General features: G+C 39.3%; 1 pseudogene; it reads right to left on the bottom strand.

Annotated features, from left to right (window-relative positions):
- Window positions 1-6697: 6697 nt before the first annotated feature.
- Window positions 6698-7270, bottom strand: LOC103671319 (annotated as a pseudogene).
- Window positions 7271-19681: the final 12411 nt, after the last annotated feature.

The following is a 19681-nucleotide window of genomic DNA, read 5'->3' as shown; positions in this document are numbered from 1 at the left end:
TGGGAGCACAGGTTTGGAGTTAGGAAAGACCTGGATGGAAGATCCAGCATGCTCGCTGTTCTGTTTGCTCCCCTTGATCACACTCTGCATCCTCTAACCTCATCCACGCAACTCTCTGCCCTCCAGCTCCCTGTTGGGTTTGGCCAGCGGGAACCTTGGTAGGAGACACGTGGTGAGAGAGGGTTGAGTGAGATTGACCGCACCAGTGCGACTGCGCCTCTAAAACAGCTTCCGCACACACTACTTTCTCCTTACTACTCACTGGGAGCTACTCTCTCTTCTTGATACTCTGATCAAGCACCAGCCCCAGTTTATTGTACTCTTCCCCGTGGTCCCCCACTCTGTCTCATTTCACCATGCTTTGTGAAACAAACAATCCCTCCTTGAATTATCGTCCTTCGAGTTTGCCAACGGTTTCTGGTTGAAGGCCAAACTGATATGCCCCGCTTCACTAACTAGTAGCCAAATAGACTTATCTTTTAACTCCTCTTAGCTTCAGGGTCCTCATTCGCACACTATGAAAATATACCTTCCTTAGAGGAGTCCATAAAGCAACGTAGGTGGCACTTTGTAAATGTGCTTCTACCCACATCTCTCTAAGAGGCTAAGGACTTGCTGGTAGCTGTGCATAGCACCTAACTGGCTGAACCTCCCTGGAATTAAGGTGATTTCACCTCTCTAGCAGTAAGTGGTCCTGATGCTCCTGCTGCTGTGTTCCACAGAAACCTCTCTTGTGATTCCCACATCTTTACATCTCACTATCTCCACTGGAATGTCTCCGAGGTACCCTAAAATTCACTATGGCCCAAGCAAAACTCCTGTTCTTCCTTCCTAAACTTTCTCTCCATGTCATCTAGCTCAGTAAATAACATCACCATCCATCTAGTTTTTAAAGTAGCTATTTGGGAGACAACCTTCTGTTTCCTATAACCAACAAGCAGCAATTCTTGTCAATTCTGCCTCCTGTAGCATCTCTGGAATTTGTCTGTTATGCCCTAAGCCCGATGCCACAACCATCACCTGGGCCAGCATTATTTCTCAGTGGGACCATTGTAACAGCCTCTTCCAGGGCTCCCTGTGTCCCCTCTTGTCCCTTCTAGTCCAGACTGTTCTTTTAAAAATGTAAATCTTAAGACAAAACAAACCCTCACATCTAGTAACTCTCTGCTCCTTTGACCCCAGCCACGATCCCGGTTTCTTGATGTTGACATGCTTTTGTTTTTCTGGGCCTTCCCACAAACCATTCCCACTACCTAGAATGCTTCCTTTCCCCAACCCTTCACATGTGGCTGATTCCTGCCTACCCTTCAGAACTGTAAACCATATCACTTCTTCACAGCCACCTTCCACCTTACCCTGGACCCGGTCAGGTTCTGCTATCATAAACTCTCTTAGCATCTTGTTATTTCTTTGCAGCCCTTATCATAATACTAATTGAAGAATTCTAGAACAGAAGCTCCATGCTGGAGTTCATCATTGGTTGCCTAGCCCCTCACACAATGCTTCCCATGTAGTTGGCATTCTTTAAATAGCTGTCGAATTATGGATGAGTGAATGCATCTTAATGCTGGTCTGGACCGTGCCCAAGTTTACCATTCCCTCCCTCCACCCAATTTGAACTGCTGGTGAGCTACACTGTGGGCCAGTTCCTGCCCTCTGGTCCTGCTCATACTGGTCTGACTCACCATTGAGATCTCTCACACCTCCACTAAAGCTAAGGAAACATGGATTATAATCCTTATAGAAAACATTCCTATCCCCCCCACTCTTTTATTATTCCTATTATTATAAAACCAGTGTGCTCACTGAGAAAACCTGGCAAAGTTAAAAAATATTAAAAAGGGCAAAAAAAAAAAAAAAAATCTCCCCAAATCTCAACACCCAAGACAGTGTCTGTTTTAAATGTCTTGAAATTTGTGTGGCATTTCAGCAGATTTCCTACCTATATTTCAACTTGAAATTCCTTTATTCTGAACTAACAACCCACACATCTAGGACATGGTTTGTTATGCTCTGCCCAGTTTGAGAAAGTTCTGTGAGACATAAATAATAAACCCCAAATACAGACTGCTGAGTAACAAAGGAAAAACACCTGAATAATGCATTTAGTTTGCTGTCATTGTTCACTGATAAACTGAACCTCTTCTCCATTAATATATTTACCTTTCACAATAAGAAAAATAATGGTCTACAACTACCATATTTCATCTATGTTCTAACTTTCCATTAAACTAATAGACTTAAACAACGATCTTCAGCTTTTTTTCTTCTTCTCCTTCTTCTTAACTACTAAAGGGCAAAAATGCACTCTGAAGGAATCTCGTCAATACTTTCCCTGTAGGTCACGTTTCTTGGGGAGTCTCTCTGTTTGCCAGTTTTCCTGCCTCTACAGATCTTACTAATCATTAATCCTGATTGTTTTCATAAATTTAAAAAAAATCATAATTCTTCTGTGACAGATTTAGCTTCAAAATATCATTGGTGGTATTTGGGTATCTGCAAAGATTTAGAAGGCAAGTAGAGGACATTAGGGGGCAAGATTTAAGACTGGCTTGAGGAAACCCCAGTGGAAAAGTGGGCAACAAGTGTTCAAAGTCTACTAGGGAGCGATATGAGAAAGCTCTAAAACCAACCAGTAACACTAGCCTCTCTTGTTGAAAGAACTCAGTGAGGGGTTTGTTACTGAACAGTTACCCTGAAAAGTCCATCTCAGCCAAACACAAGTGAGCATGTGGATGGCTCTTGAAAACTCCGTGCAGAGAGCGATGTATTTTTGCATCTAGGACTCTGGCTCTGAGCCTAGAAGAACTGTTTTCATACCCATTCACCTCTGGAATTCTTCATGATAACCTTGTCACATCTTTTTACTTGACAAGTAAATTGCTTGTACCTTGAAAGCAAGCACTTTAAAGATGCTGAAGTTAAAAGACCCTCTGCCTCAGGAGTACAAATTTCAGAAAACAATAATGTAGACACAGTTATCATTTAGCAAACCATCGTAATGAAACAGGACCTCTAGAAGAAGAGCTGAAGATAAAATGAATGCATCTTGTAATATCCAACTATGCACAGATACATAAGTAGCATAGTAAGGGAATAGAAAAAAAAGGGAGGAGAACGGAAGTGAGAGGATTGTTTTATCCAATCAGCATTATGGCTTTTGGGAAGAAGGGAAGACTGGCCCTAACCTACATTAAGTGTATGTAAACAACAACTAAATAGTCTTTCAGAAACCAGACCCACATATGGAGCCTTATAGCTCCTATTCACAGAAACTGTGCTCAGCCAAACACCAGTGCCTGGACTAGGGCAGAGTGAGGGGCGGGGCTTAACATTCTCAGGATGGGGTAGGTGCAGGCTCATCCCTGAGAGTGAGTGCCTCCTTAGATGTTGAGCCCTGAGCACCTCACCCCACTTACCCTAGTTCAGGTCATGCCATATGCTCTGTGATAACACTCTGTGATATCACTCCATGATACTTTTTTCAAAGTAATGCCTTATACTTTGTTTCACTGAAGTCGTACAGCAACCCTAGGAATTAGCTACATAATTACCCTCATTTTGCAGATGAGGAAACTGAAGCTCAGGGTTAAATGGTTGACCCAGGTACTCCACTGGTAAGTAGGGTGTCAAGACTTGAATGGAGGCCTTCTGACTTCAGCCCTGGCAGTCTTCTACTCAGTACCCCACTCATGTGCCAATCCAGAGAAAGTTTATCTCTGAATTCCAAGGGCATGCCTTCCAGCAAGCATCAAGGAAATTTTCAATATACAGTCTCATGAACAGAAACTGAAAATACTTTGAAGTCACAATAAACTTTCTAGCTATTCATCCAAACTCTATTTAGAACCAGCACCAAAAATTAGGTATTTATGCCAAGAAAATCCTTCATCAATATATTCTGTAATATATAGACATACTTTGTATGGCTTTTGAGCAAGACTTAATTATACCCTCAAAAAGTCCACTCTATATTATCCAAACTCATGATATTCCCCTGCAATATAAAGAAATAAACAAGCAACCTTCTAAATAAAATGTTGACATGGAGATAAGATGACTCATTGTTGTCTAATTCAACACTGTCACAAAAGGAAATATAGGATTCTGACTATATGTTGGTGGTTTAATTTAAATTATTTTAATATGGTTTTATTGAAATACTAATCTAAAAAATTTTTCAACCTAAGCCACTTCATAATATATTATGCAAAATGATGAGATATGTTTTAAATTCCTGGGAAGTAGAGTTGTTCTGTGAAAAGCAGTTCTTGAATAAAAAAAAGTGGAGAGTAGATTCAGTGCTTGTATTTTCCAGGTGAATAAATAGACCCGGCTAAGAGAAGTGGCCTGTCCAAGGTCACTCTGTAGCAGGGTCAGACTGCTTTCCTTGAACCTTGATACCTCCTGATAACCCAGCAGGCAATTTTACTTTCATGCTGAAAACAAATGAAAATATTGTGCAACTCAGATGTCTATTTTCTTAAACATGTGTAATAACTTTTATCTACTGTTGAAAGCTTCCCCCCACCCCCGCCAGTTTAAAGAGATATGACATTTATAACAAATTTCTGCACAATAATTGGGTTCCCTATGCCATTTTGTGCAATGAAAAAAAATTGCTATCAAAAAATAAGGATCACAAAGAGGAATTATGAACTCTGTCACAGAGACTTGCCTGTTCTTTTCTTCCTGTGCCTGATACTTACTCCTGGATGACTTTCTTATAATACTGAAGCTCATCAACTATAGTCCTTGCTTACTTTTCCAACTGGGTGCTACTTTGCATGGCATTTGTTTGTGCACAGAAGGGGTGGGAGAAAGAGCCAATTCTCCAGTCAGGGAGCAGAAGAAGCAACTGTAGCTTGGTGTCTGCAGCAAAGAAGGTCTATAGTTTTTGATGCTAAGGCACAGAAATAGAAAAAGACTGTGTAGACACAGACACACAGACACATGCATGTGTGTACCCCCGAGGGACATTTATATGCATTATCTTATTCAGTCTTCACAAGGACTCAGGAGGTAGGTACTGTTGTTATTCCCAGTCTTTATGTGAGGAAACTGACTTGTCCAAATGACTGACCTAAGATCACATAGCTAGTAGGTGACAGAACCAGGATCTAAACTGAGGCTGCCTGACTCCAAAAACCCACAAGGAGGAAAATTTCCTCTTTTCTGTTTCTGGATAAACAAGATAACAAGGAGGAGGAATAGTCAGTCTGTATCAGGAACAAGTAATCCTGTAATGACTGAAGTCCTTTAGAAGTCCTGTCTTCTTTATATAAAGTCTCCAGGACACAGATGACCACCATGGTAAGGCACATTCTTTTTTTTTTTTTTTTTTAAGATTTTATTTATTTATTTGACAGAGAGAGTAGGAGAGTACAAGCAGGGGGAACAGTAGAGGGAGAGGCAGAAACAGGCTCCCTGCTGAGCAGGGAGCCCAATGCAGGGCGTAATCCCAGGATCCAGAGATCATGACCTGAGCTGAAGGCAGACGCCCAAACGACTGAGCCACCCAGGTGCCCTGTAAGGCATATTCTTTATGGAACTGATTTAAGAGCAAGAAAAGTCACTGAGAAAAGAGAAGAGAGAGAAAGGGCAGTAATAAGAGAGTATCATTAAAGGAGCAGAAACAGAATGACTTACTAGTAGTAATTATAGTTAAAAAATAAATTGTGACCAACTGTTGATGGTTTCACTGCTGAGTTTCACAAAACCTTCAGACAGTTGCTTGGATCACCCTTATATTGCCGTTTTCAATATATCATCAATGGAGAAAGATGAAATAGCCACGTCAATGAAAGAAAAGAGTGAGCAGCATTTTAAAAGCCAAGATGGAGATTTTACAAACTGGAGGTTCTTTGCATCACAGACTCAAGTAAAGCAGTTGTTGTTTTTATAATTTTATAATTGAGGTAAAATCCACATAACATACACTAACCATTAACTTTTTAAAAATGTACAATTCATTGCATTGAGTGCATTCACTTTGCTGAGCAACCATTACCACTAACTAGATCCAAGACATTTTTTAAAAAAAGATTTTATTTATTTACTTGACAAAGAGAGAGACAGCCAGCGAGAGAGGGAACACAAGCAGGGGGAGTGGGAGAGGAAGAAGCAGGATCCCAGCAGAGCAGGGAGTCCAATGTGGGGCTCGATCCCAGCACCCTGGGATCACGCCCTGAGCCGAAGGCAGACGCTTAACGACTGAGCCACCCGGGCGCCCCCCAAGACATTTTTCTTCCCCTAAAAGGCAATCTGGTATCCACAGTAATGCAGTTTTGCAGAAATACTGTGAGAAAAATCAGCGGAAGAGAAGAAAGTAAAACAAATGTTCCAGGTGCATGGCAAGAAGAGAGAAGTAGCAACTTAATGAACTTAAGAGAAACAAAGTATTTTTTTTAAAAAAATCCTATTAAACAAATGTTTTGCTAGGACCTTACAATGTTTAATATATTGTACTAAGGGAGGGATACTTTGTAAAACTTTTATTTTTTTCCTGACAAAGTGAACTTTTACTGTGGCCCTGAGGCCAGGACTCTTCTCTCCAGGTCCTGCTAAAAGTGGATAGTTGAGGGTGAGGGGTCCTTGTATTGTCCCCCCAACACCTCCATCACAGTCAGACCCAGACGGAGCACAGCCCAGGTGGGGGGACATCTTGGGTCTGCAGCACACCCTTGAGGAAGGTCCATTCACAGACCCTGTCTCCATCACTGTGGCTGCAGGGCTTCCGGGCTCCTCATTTCTCGGATCCTGGCTTTCTAGGTCTGAGTGTGGGTTTGACCTTTCTCGCAGGGCTGTTGTCTTCATGACTGAATCTCACTGCTTCTCTGCTTTCTCCACTTCTTTTTTTTCTTAGCAATGGTTGTCTGCTTCTGGGGCACCAGCCTCTTGACTTGCTGGACAGGGGTCTCCTCCTCCAGGAACACATCTTCTTTCTCCTCCTTCTCCTCCTCTTCCTAAGACAGACCTGAAATGTTCTAACATTCCTGGCCACTCAGGAACACAGGTCCAGAGGAGAAAGCTCACATCCCATTATGATGACCATGGGTAGGACAGAGACCTGAAGTGGGGCCATGGTAATGGGCTTCATCTTCTTGTCCTCCGAGCTTTCAGGGGGCAGAATCCCCATGACGTTCATTTCCTCTTTGGCTTTCTCCCCCAAGCAAATCATATTAAGCAACAGCTCACAGTTCTGCTTCCCCTCTCTCTGGGGTTTGAAGGTCCAAGTTCACTTCTCATTTAGCTCACAGCCCCAGAGCATGGCTGCTACAACATTTTTAGCTGTGCCGTTACTGCTGCTGCATTAGGATGTGGGAGATAGCAAAAATGAATACAGTCTAGCTTTTGTCTTCAAACAATCTTGCTGTCTAATGACGAATTTAGACATGTAATCAAATGGTATAGGTAAGTGAAAGAAAAGGGACTAGAGAGAAAAGGGTTAAGATACCAAAGGAAGGTCATAGGAAGACCACTTGCCCTGTTTAAAGAAGAGTCTTGTTCATGGACAGTGATGATTTTTTCCTTAAGACTACGAAGCACAGAGAAGTGCCAGGTAAACTGCGGAAATAGGTGAGGATGTTACAGGGGCCTATGAACGGAATCCCCACTCTCCAGGTAAAAATGATGAAAGAAAGGAGCTAATTAAGGCTTCACGTTTTTGTCTTTATGGTGTATAGATCACGTCACAAGAAAGTGTGGGCCAAATTCAGGAAACTGAGGGAGGAGATATGAAAAGAAGCTGTTGTTATGCAATTTGCAGCTACAATGGCATCATTTAGCACACACACAAAAGAGCATTTGAAATATACAAAAAATAAGCAAGATAAACAGGTATGGATGCTAACAAAATAAAAGTGGGACCTAAGGAGGAATGCAATAGCACTGAAGATGTATAGAATGGGCTCACACTTTGAAAGGGAAGACAATGCGACAATTGGAGACCGAGCTTCAAATTCTACCCAACTGAGAGGAAATAGCAAATCCTGCTAGAGAAAGGTGATTTGTAAATATAGAAGTGGAATGTCTTCCCAGAAGATATGATGAAGGATCATCAGTGGAATGTAGGAGTTGAGGACCTAAAAAGTGTGGTAAAAGTATCAAAGACTTCTTAAAGGACATGTACATTTATAAAAGAATAAATAAGAAAGTCTGAGTATTAAAATAATCTTTCAGGGCCTACAGGAAATAAAAGAATAAATATAATAAATACAGTTTATATTAAGTATAATATAAAACAGAAATAACTTACAAAATGTTTTAACAAATAGTGGTTCTATAATAAAAATGTTCTGAATAGGGGCAGCAACTCCCATTACATGGGCTATAACTAAATATTTTTGGAGTCACTTAGCCAAGATTAGGGGAAAGGAAGGGGTAAATTATAGTTTTAGAGAAAAACCATATGGGTCTTATTTAGAGGAAGGAGAAAGATGAAGAACAAATCACCATCTTGAAAATAAAGACTCAGAAAGCAGAAACATGAGGAACTATGGATATGTAAAAAGAAGAATTGGACACATATGGGTAAATATATTAGAAAGAGGAAGGTGAAGCAAACAGAGTTGGCAGAGAGATCCATAGCATTTAGAAGAGAAGGAATGTTCTTGTTTTCATGATGGATGAACAATTATAAATAGGTGTAAATATGTTTAAAAATAAAACATGAGAATTAAATGATTTAATGAGGGTAAGTGTGCTTGAACAATTACAAGCCAATATACAAATAAAAGGTTTTATTTCACTGCAAGGTAGCAGCTGGGTGCTTTCATATTCAGCCCAGACAAGGAGGGAAGAAGCATTTAGCAGATCTCTTGCTCAGTTACCATAAAACCCAGTGACCACTGAGAGCACATGTGTTGAAGACTGTACCTCTCAATGACTACCATCTCTATACTCTTCAGTGCTGGCTACACAGACCTCTGGAAAACCTCTTTCTTACGCAATCTTCAATTGGTATTTTTAAAAATTGGGATATAATTTACATACCATAATATTCATCCCTTTTTTAAATGTACAGTTTAGTGGCTTTTATTATATTCATAAAGTTGGGTAACCATTACCACTCTCTACTCCCAAACATTTTCATCACCTCCAAAAGAAACCCTCTATCCATCAGCAGTCACTCTTATTTCCCCTTCCTCCAGTCGCTGGCAGCCAATAACCTACCTTCTGCCTCCGTGGATTTGCTTGTTCTGGAAATTTCATACAAATGGAAATGTACAATAGGTGGCTTTGGTGTCTGGCTTCTTTCACTAAACAAAGTTTTCAAGGTTCATTCATGTTGTAGCATGTATCAGTCTTTTTTTATGACTGAGTAGTATTCCTTTGTATAAGTATACCATATTTTAACATTCATCAATGGATGGACATTTCCAATTATTGCTTTTCTTTCCTTTAACTTTTTAAGATTTGTTGATATTTGTAATTATTTTGACATTCAAATAGATACATTTCAAGTAGGCGATGTGGAAGTCTTAAGATTAATTTCAAGATACAGAATTTGTCTAAAAATTGGCAAACATCACCCAAAGTATAGAAACAAATATAGTGGTGTGTGTTTGTGTATATATATTTATATGTAATATACATTATATTTAATTATGTGATTGCTTAATATATAATGTTACATTATATATTTTATAGACACGTATATTTATATAAACACACAACCACTTTAGTATATAGATGTATATATTATGAGCATTGTCTTGTGACCAGTCATCTGACTGCCCCCACTTAGGGTCAGATTTTCCATTGAGTGGCTACTCTTTGCCCCCTCCCCCAAAAAATCCAAGACCATGACTTTTCCCAATGGCCCACATGTAGCAGTGTTTCAAGTGAATTTTTCACCTCACTGAACTAAAGCTGGTATGTACCATCTGCAGTTAGTGTTGATCTTTCTCATAGAGTTGCGTCAGCTTTATCAAACATTTGAACATCACAGTACACAAATTCATGTGGACCTAAACCACCTAAACCACCTCTGAAAGCTGACTATAGCACAATGCTTGAAGCAAGGGAACTGGATGTTAGTTACTTGCTACACTTGTAGTTTAAGTTATTGTAGTTATTGTAGTTTTCTCATTTTCCTTTTTTTCTTAATTTTTCTCACTTGAAACCAGATAAGCTGAGAAATTACGACATAGAGATAGAGATAGATAGAGAGATAATAAATAAGTGAAGAAGTTTCACTATTTAAAAACCCCATGAGTGGTTCTAATTGGGCTGAAGGAGTTTGGATAAGTTCAAATTTCTATGATACCTCTGATTTTATTTATTCATTGAACAAACCTTTGTGGAAAAACTACTATGTGCCAGGTACCTTGAGGGGTATAAATAATGGAACAGATATTCTCTGACTTCATGAAACTGATTATCTGGTGAGGAAGATAAGATATGAACATACATATCTATAATATAGAGTACAAAGTGATAACTGTTATGAAAGAGACGCAGATAAGTTGTCACAGGAGTTCAGAAAAAAAAAAAAAAGCAGTTGCCTGCAGTTGAGAGAGACCAAGAAAAGCTGGGAGCAGAATCTTGGCCATAAATGTTAAGTGTAGGTAGAATTGGAACAGGTGGAAACAGGAAGCAAGAACCAGCGGGGCAAAAGGGTAGGACCAGAGCACCTGTGGCCATGGAAATAAAGAGCAGGAAGCTTCAAAGTCTGCAGTAAAGGGAGTAATGGGCCACAAGGATGGGAAGCTAGGTTGAGTCAGATGGTACGCAAAGGGCTTTGTATGTCATGAGGAGTTCATATTTTATATTGTCGCAAACAGAGAGCTATTCAGGTTTTTGAGCAGGAAAGTAGGGTGAGAAGGGCTGTATTTGGGATTAATCTGATAACCCATGTATAAACTCACGTAAAAAGGGAAGGGAAGAGGCCATATGAGTCGGAAGGAGGAGGATAAAGGAAAGAAACATTATGAAAACAGAATTGAATAAATGTTTCATATTCCTGTTAGCAATTTGTATTCCAGGAAACTAAATTCTGTAAAGTTAATGTAGAAACAAACCTTTGATTGGCAACAATACCAGTCGCTTATACCCAAAGGCACACAGAAAATTACCCCAGCTCTCTATAAAGAAGACATCTATAACATCAATAGCCTCTGAGAGTCTTCTCAAGGCAAAATTGTCTTTCAAATAGTTGATCCATCATTAGAATTCTGCAGGGAGAGTTCTCTCAATCTAGAGGTTAAGGAATGTGGCACTCTACCCACAGAACTCGGTGCTAATCACAGAACTCTGTCCAATTTGCCTGCCTCCAATCTGACCAATAGTTAAACTGAGGCCCATTGTGAGAACTGACTCATCCGGGACGACATGCCTGGTCAGGGATCACATCTCCTTATCTCTGCCCCCACACCCTAACATTCTACTGTGGATACTCTGGGTTGACTAGAACTGAAGTATCAAGAATAAAGTGACTCTTTTAGTTTGCTTGGGCTTAACAAGTTGGTTTCAAATAAATAGCAATCAAGAAAAAATACTATGGCTCTACTAGAAAATTAAAAATCTGCAGGGTATTGCTATCTAGTTGGAATACCGACATACCACACGCCTTGCTCATTAGGTATATCATAAATCACCAAGTTGAATGCAGTGCAGCCACTGCGTGACTTTTCTTGGAAAATTCTGGTTACTCAGGGGAAATTCCTTAGGTCTTACAGACACTTGTGGTCTCCAAACTCCCAAACATTTGTGGGGTGTGCGTGTGTGGGTGTGTGTGTATAGAATAACAAATATGTTTTTAATAGACTTCAGTTTGGGATTTCAGAACGTAACTGAAAGTCTGCAACCTATAGTCATTGCAGAAATGAAAGAAAAGGGCATCAATCTCTCAAAATTCTGGCAGGAAAGGAGTGGCTGTTTCCAAGATCCTTTTTCCTTTGCAATAAGCTGTCCACTGGTGCCAAAGAACAGCTCATCAGCAATGTTGTTTCATTTTATAGGGATGTTTTGAGAGAGGGGGAAAAAATTAGGAATGTGTGATGTGATTTTTTAAACCTCACGTCCCAAAGCCTATAATAATCTTCCTGCTTTTTATTTTTAAAAAGGAAACCAAATGTTCGAAATCTGATATTTGTGTCTACAGTGTTCACTGCAGACACATTACCTTAACTTTATCACAAGAAGCAACATGTAGTTTCTTTAAATGTTGCCAAGACAGAAAAACAAAAAGTCATAGATTCCCTTAAGGACTCAATGTTTTCCTATGTGCAACTTATGTTACACATAGCAACGGCCATAACTACAAAATCCCATTTCCCTACCTCTCCAGGGGTGGGGTGGGGGGGGATTCATCCTCTATACCCACTAGATCAGGATGCCCAGGGACGTTGTATGTACGCTCCAAGAACAGTTCTCTCAGCTGCCAAATGGTGTTCACAACTCTCCTTCCCTAATACAAGCATCTAGCTGCTGCCAGTCCTTCAACCCGTGTCATCACTGCCCACCACGGGTACTGCCTCCATTGCTGGCAGCTGCTGACGGTACAAGGAGGCCTCCAAGGCCCAAAGTCTAACTTCCAGCGCATCAGAGGATGCCAAAGGTGCCAACACTAATGCCCCCCGCACCAGTATTCATGCCATGGACAAGTTGCACTCCTCATGTCCTAAGAGGATGAGCAAAAAACAGCTCCTTTAGCCTTTACTAGATCTTTTATTACAGCCACCATGGAGTCACAGGGCTCAGGGACAGATTAGGTAGATGCTCAACGGCTATTTGTTGAAAGAATGAATAAGTCCATCAGGCTGGACTGCAAACAATCTGAGTGACAGATGCCATGATGTACTCAGACATGTTCAACCCCATCTGTTGCCCTTCATGCAACCTCTGTACCTTGGTTCTTTCTTCCACTGGGATTAGTTCCTGGAGGCAACTTGACTTGTCTTATAAGTAGAATTCCAGAAGGCCTAACCCAACTGGACTCCAGGCATGCCCAGATAGGTCTGAATCCTGGGGAAGATAAAACTTAGGTTCAATATACTATCTTTCTTTATCTTTGAAAAAGGAAATACAGACATAGTCACACAAATTCATTTGATTCTAACTAGGAGCTATAAATTGGTAGCCTCTGGCCAAATCTGGCCAGAAGATTTTTTTTTTTAAACCCACATGTTTAAAAAAAAGAGAGAGAGAGAATACATCTAGATCAGTGGTTCTCATACATGAATGTGGCTCAGACTCAAGCTTGTGAAAACTCAAGTTACTGGGCTCCATCCCCAGAGTTTCTGACTCAGTAGTTCTGGGGTGGGGCCTAATAGTTGGAACTTCTACCTAGTTCCTGATGTGTCTGGTCTGAACCTACTCTGGTTCTCAATTAGGGATTAGGGGCTCTATAATTTTTCCAGACCCCACCACCAGGCCCCATTGTATTTCCTCAGACCTACCTTATTCATTTGCATTCCCTGCCTGGCCTTTGAGTTTGAAAGCTCTGTGAACCTTAGTATTTCAGATGAAAACCACTTTTCAGCCCAACTCACAGAGATGATTGTATTACCCACATTGTTTCATTTGTAATACTTGGTGTATCTATGATCTTACGACAAAATGTTCAGTAAATGGTGTTTCTATTACTCAGGTTCTATTGTTATTATTGATATTATTATTATTATGGCTACTATTGACACTTGATTGTTCTTGAGATTACCACCACCTCCTTCCCCACACACATAAATTCACTTGAGATCAGCTCAATCCAGAAGTGAGAAATGAGAAAGGCGAGAATGCTTATGACAAACGAGAAAGCAATTTAGTTTTGTCTATTTGTTTTATCATGTGACTTTTAAAATAAATGGTTATTTTTCAAGCATATATGTATTTGAATTTTTAATCTGTATCAGATGTTGTGGGGCGCCTGGGTGGTTCAGTCATTAAGCATCTGCCTTCGGCTCAGGTCATGATCCCAGGGTCCTGGGATAGAGTCCCTGCTCAGTGGGGAGCTTGCTTCTCCCTCTCCCACTCCCCCTGCTTCTGTTCCCTCTCTCAGTGAGTCTCTCTCTGTCAAAGAAATAAAATCTTAAAAAAAAATCAGATGTTGCCTTGAACATCAAATACTTATCATGGTCATTGCCATAAGCACAGTAATAAGTGAAAGCAATTTAAACCTGTCATAAAGAATAAACGTTTATACGTTTTAATTTTTTAACTTATTGAAGTATAACAGATAGAAAGGGACATACATTATAAGTGTGCAGCTCAGTGAATTTTCACGAACTGAACTTATGTATCTAACCAGCCCCCAGAGCAAGAAATAAAGCAGCACCAGCCTCTGGGAACCCCCTCATGCTCCTTTCCTAATTTTAACCCTGAGGTTAACCACTCTCCTGACTTCTAACATCATAGTTTCATTCTGCCTGTTTTTATAATTTATCAAATGGCCTACATTATGTCTGGCTGATCAACATTATGTTTGTGAGATTCATTCACATTGTTGTATACAGATGTAGCTTGTTCATTCTCATTTCTACACAGTCTTCCATCATACAATACTATAATGTATCCATTCTACTGTTCATTGGCATTTGGGTCGTTTACATTTTGAGGGTATTACAAAAAAGTGCTGCTACAAACATTTTCATGTCTGTCTTTTGCTGCACATATATATTCATTTCTATTAAGTATATACCTAGGAATAGAATGGCTGGGTCATAGGGTCTGTGTATGTTTAACTTTAGGAGATACTGCCAAACAGATGTCCAAAGTGATTTTAACAATTCATATTTCCATTAGAAATGTATGAAAGTTTGAATTTCTCCCCATTCCCACCAACACTCTAAATTTCGTTTGTGTTTAAAAGAACGATAGGCCTGCCTAGATTGAAGTCATTGGTGTTTTCATTTGATTCACATGCATCTCCAGTTCACTGTATGACCACTTCAAGGAATCAAGGCATAAATCTTTCTTTAATAAATGATTGGGCTTCACAACCAATTTGTAAATAGATACCTTAAGTTAGTGAATTTGCTATCTAAGTGAATTTACCTGCTGTCATGTATCATCTAGTTTGTTTTTAAGCCACGGAGTATATTCTGTATGGGAAGATAGGGTTATTCTCTGTTTGCAGAGGTAATATAAATGTGTAACAAACAGTACTTCCTATTTGGTGACTGGTAGCTCTTTGGAGTGACTCTTTCAGCAGGTGATGCTTTTCTTTGAACCACAATTTCTATAAGTTCAAGACCTCAGTCTAGGAAATCAGAGATTTCTGGATACTGTCTGTCCACAGGGAAGAAAATTGGTATTTTCTGGCCAAAGGTCAAGACTGTAAGTTGATCCTTCAAAATCACTGAGACAAAGCACTGATAGGGACACCTTTTGTAGTGCCATCAAGGACTAGAGAGGCAGTCTCTGTCCCCTAGGACCCTTTCTTTCTCCCCACCACCCCCACAGGTTGGTTTTCTCCCCAGAATCTCTGATAACCAAGTTATAACTAAACATTCTATTTAATTCTTCAGTTGGGCAGGAAATGACCGTTAGAGAATCAAGGGTTTTTATATTTCACTATACTTAATGTTTATTTATTTTGTTTGCCTGCTTTGAGTGATTTTTGGCTTTGATACATTGCACCTTAAATTTTGTTGGCTCATCAGAAAGAACTATTACCCAACATTTGCAGCGACATGGATGGGACTGGAGGAGATTATGCTAAGTGAAATAAGTAAAGCAGAGAAAGATTTATCATATGGTTTCACTCATTCATGGAACATAAGAAATAGCAGGAAGATTGGTAGGAGAAGGAAGGGAAGAATGAAGGGGGGCTAAACAGAAGGGGGAATGAACCATGAGAGACTATGGACTCTGGGAAACAAACCAAGGACTTCAGGGCGGGGGGTGGGGGGGACTGGGATAGGCCAGTGATGGGTATTAAGGAGGGCACATATTGCATGGTGCACTGGGTGTTATATGCCAATAATGAATCATGGAACATTACATCAAAAACTAAGGATATACTGTATGGCAACTAACATAACATAACAAAAAATTATCATAAAAAAATAAATTTTGTTGGCTCACCTGGGTAATTATAATATTTACACTTTTTTTTCTTAATATTTAAGGGCTTAACAGTATAACTTTTCATTCCCTATTTCTCACTTTTAACCAGAAGCTAGATAAGTAGAAAATCATTACTAACCCTAGGTGAATATTATTTCAGACATCTCTCTATGCCTGTATACAGAGGAAAGTTTAGACAAACAGAAAGATGAATAAATGATATTATTAGAACTGGATCACACATCTGGTGGTTAATAAAAAAATTATTAGTTTTAACATAAGAAATCAAGCTGAATAATATAGAATAACTGTAGACAAATTTTTCAACACATTTCAGGCATTTTTAGAGATTGTGATAATGTGTGCTTGAGTTTGTCTCCATCGTGATCTCTAACTCTTGGCTAAACCTAGAGGAAATGTCTTGATTGCACATGTGGTGATATTAGTCTCCTCAATCCCTAATAGTTCATCTTGTAACATGTGTGTAACATGCATGCAACATATGTGTAATGTGTTTTTGTCAGTAGCCTGTAAAAAGATAAAATGAAAAGAAATAAAAAAAGGGAAGAGGAATAAGAAATAAGGAGGGAAGGGAGGGAAACAGGGAGAAAAGTTTTTATTTCAGTGTCTGTATTCCAGTTTGTCATTTTAGCGGTCCTCAAAGTGACTTGTAACATAGGTGATGCCCACTGAGTGTTATAGGGAGGATCAAGTATTTTGTTAAACAGGTCTGGCCTTCCTACTCCATTATGGAACAGGTCCAAAGGACCATTATGGTCTGGTCACATCAGAGTCTATGGTGACCTATCTGACTCAAATGTTCTCACTAATGACGTAGTTTGCACTAAAAGTCTGGTTTTGCTTAATTTACTTTACGCAGCCTTATTGTGATGAGGCTTTTATCTACAAAATTCTAATGATATTATCTTTAGATTATCAACACAAAATTCCAGAGCAGTGGTAGCTAACAAAAAAGACCCGTACAAGATGACATAAAAATGTTGATCTATTGTTTATTGTAAGCTCTGCACTATGCCACGGACCATGACCCTGTGGAATGTCTGGATAATTACTAAGCAACACCAGGGAAACTATACTCAGTCCTTGCGTTAACAGCACAGAACACAATGTTATCAATTGTATCTCATTAACTGGACTCAAAAGAATCTAAGAATGCTATAATTGAAAATAAACTGAAAATTTAATAAGAAAGGCCAGGGTGACCCAAGTGAATGGGGCAAGGGAACTAACATTTCTTGAGCTTTTATTTTTATGCCAAATAGGTTGCTTACATTCTTTTAATCTCCAAATAACCCTATGGAATTGGTATTGTTTCTAGCTTTCATGTTACAGATGAGTCCTCACGGGGTTTGACATTGAGAGAGCCTAGAATTTGCATCTTGAGCTGTTCAACTCCCCTACTTTTTCTCCTAAGCTGTTCTCCCTTCCTGCAAGCTGTTATCCCAACAAAATTTCAAGCTGTATACTAAATGAAGCTTGATGGGAGAAGGTATGTGCAGCCTGTTACATGGCTCCCCTATTTGATCATTCCTCAGAACATCAGACCCAACTACTTTAGTAAGGTCGTCAGTGTTCTTTCAGAGTCACACCTAACGCTAAGTGGATTTGTTTACTTGTCCTTGCCACCCGATGCTGCCAGGGGAAATAGAAGAACAGCTGCTGGAAAGACTTACTAATTTCTTTGAATAGTTGATGACATTATCTAAACTTTAGATTTTAAAGCAACCTGCTGATCGTGCAGCTGTTTTTTTCCTTAATATATCAAGATACACCTGGAAACAAGAGAATTGGAGTTTTAGAAAATTATTTTGTTGGTATTACGTAGACTTCTCAAATAATGTATATGAAATATAATCCCAAGTTAGGAATACTTGCATGACAGCTCACGGCATTAAGAGGGAGTTCTGTTTGAAAGGTCATGTACACAGTTGAGCAACTTGTTATCAACTGATCTTATTAGGGAGATTACATCTTAGCCCTTGTGATACTAAAAGCTTTTTTTTTTTTCTTTAAGTCACGAGCTGCTTCAAGGTAAAAACTGTCTATGTGATCTTTTTATATTTCTTACAATTTTAATATCATGGAAGATTCAGTTAAAAATTCACTCACTGCTCATCACTCTTTGTGATTTAAAAACCTCTCTCTAAAAAAATACGTGGGTAGAAATCAGGTAACAATGCAAAAAACAGAGGTAGTCTCGATTGAAGTGTAATAAGCCACTTGATGGCAGGGAGAACTGTGTATCATGTTCTGAAAAAAATCATTGATTTTTCTAATCTATGGTCATAATATGCTCCAGCTGGATGAATGGCAGGGCTACAGAGAGATGGTGGAGAGAAAAGAAGTTATTTTTTGTTTTATTCTATAACTGGAGAAACAGAGACAGAGAAGTGATCTGTTGAAGTTAATAGTGCTCTTGGATGCTTAACACTTTCATCTGCATTCACTTTCTCTCTAGGCAGAACACCTACCCTTTATTGATTAAGATTAAGGAGGCTTCTGGGGCACCTGGGTGGTTCAGTTGGTTATATCCGACTCTTGATTTCAGCTCAGATCTTATCTCAGAGTCTTGAGATCAAGCCAGGTGTTGGGCTCCATGTTGGGTGTGGAGCCTACTTAAAAATAAATAAATAAAGATAAAGGAGGGTTCTTCCTCCTTTCTAATCAGTGCTCTAACCTGAAAGCTGTAATAGCCATGGAGAACTTCCCTTCTTGCTCCTGGGCCACCTTCTATGCTGGGCTGTGTCTGGGAATGGCGCTTCTTCTTCTTTTTTTTTTTTTCTTTTTGGTTTTAATTTGCTAAAACACTCAATTTACTAAAATTACTAAGACTCAGAACAAAACAACCTTAAAGTTGCTGCCATCAAAGCAACTGGATACCATTCTGTGAATGACTATATTCTTTCATTGTGACACTTTACAGACTTCTTTCAGTGTTGAAAGAAATTCGTCAGACCCAGGCCCACAGGATTCAGGCTCACCCCAGAAGTCTCTCTCATATATTGAAGTAAATCATTAAGTTGTAATTGCTTTAGGAAAAAAAAAAAAGAGAGAGAGACACAAACTAAAAGAAAGCAGCTTATATCCTAAAGAGATATTAATTTACAATCACATTTGTCTAAGTATAATTCTTCCAGTATTTTTCCCCTTTGAGAAATCTTCTGTATGATTCTCCCCTTTGGCTCCACAGCCTAAACAACCCAGAGAAAACCCTCTGATTATAGAAACTTCCCATGTGGTGAGATTTTAGGTTCCCCTTTCCCCTACCCACCCCCACATCCTGCACAAATAGTTTCACCATCTGTCCATAACACTTCCTGAAATTCCATCATTAAATATATGCCTCCGGTTAAATATGTACCCATTTATTTTAAAAACCATAATCACTTCATTGAACATTCCCATAAGCCTAACATAATTATTTATATTGTTTTAACTATCTCTGATATTTTCAGTGCTTCTGCAGGTATTTTTAATCATATAGACAGCACGTGAATGCATGTTTAGTTCTGGTTGTTCATTTGATGTTGTTTAATATATCCATAGACCAACACAAGGTATGTATATTTTTATAATGTATTTTTTAAAGATTGTATTTATTTATTTGAGAGAGAGAGAACAGGAGAGAGCACAAGCAGAGGGGAGGAGC

This window comes from Ursus maritimus, unplaced genomic scaffold (assembly GCF_017311325.1).
Source record: "Ursus maritimus isolate PB19 unplaced genomic scaffold, ASM1731132v1 scaffold_6, whole genome shotgun sequence".
NCBI lineage: Eukaryota > Metazoa > Chordata > Mammalia > Carnivora > Ursidae > Ursus > Ursus maritimus.
This window is presented reverse-complemented; position numbering and strand designations above follow the sequence as displayed.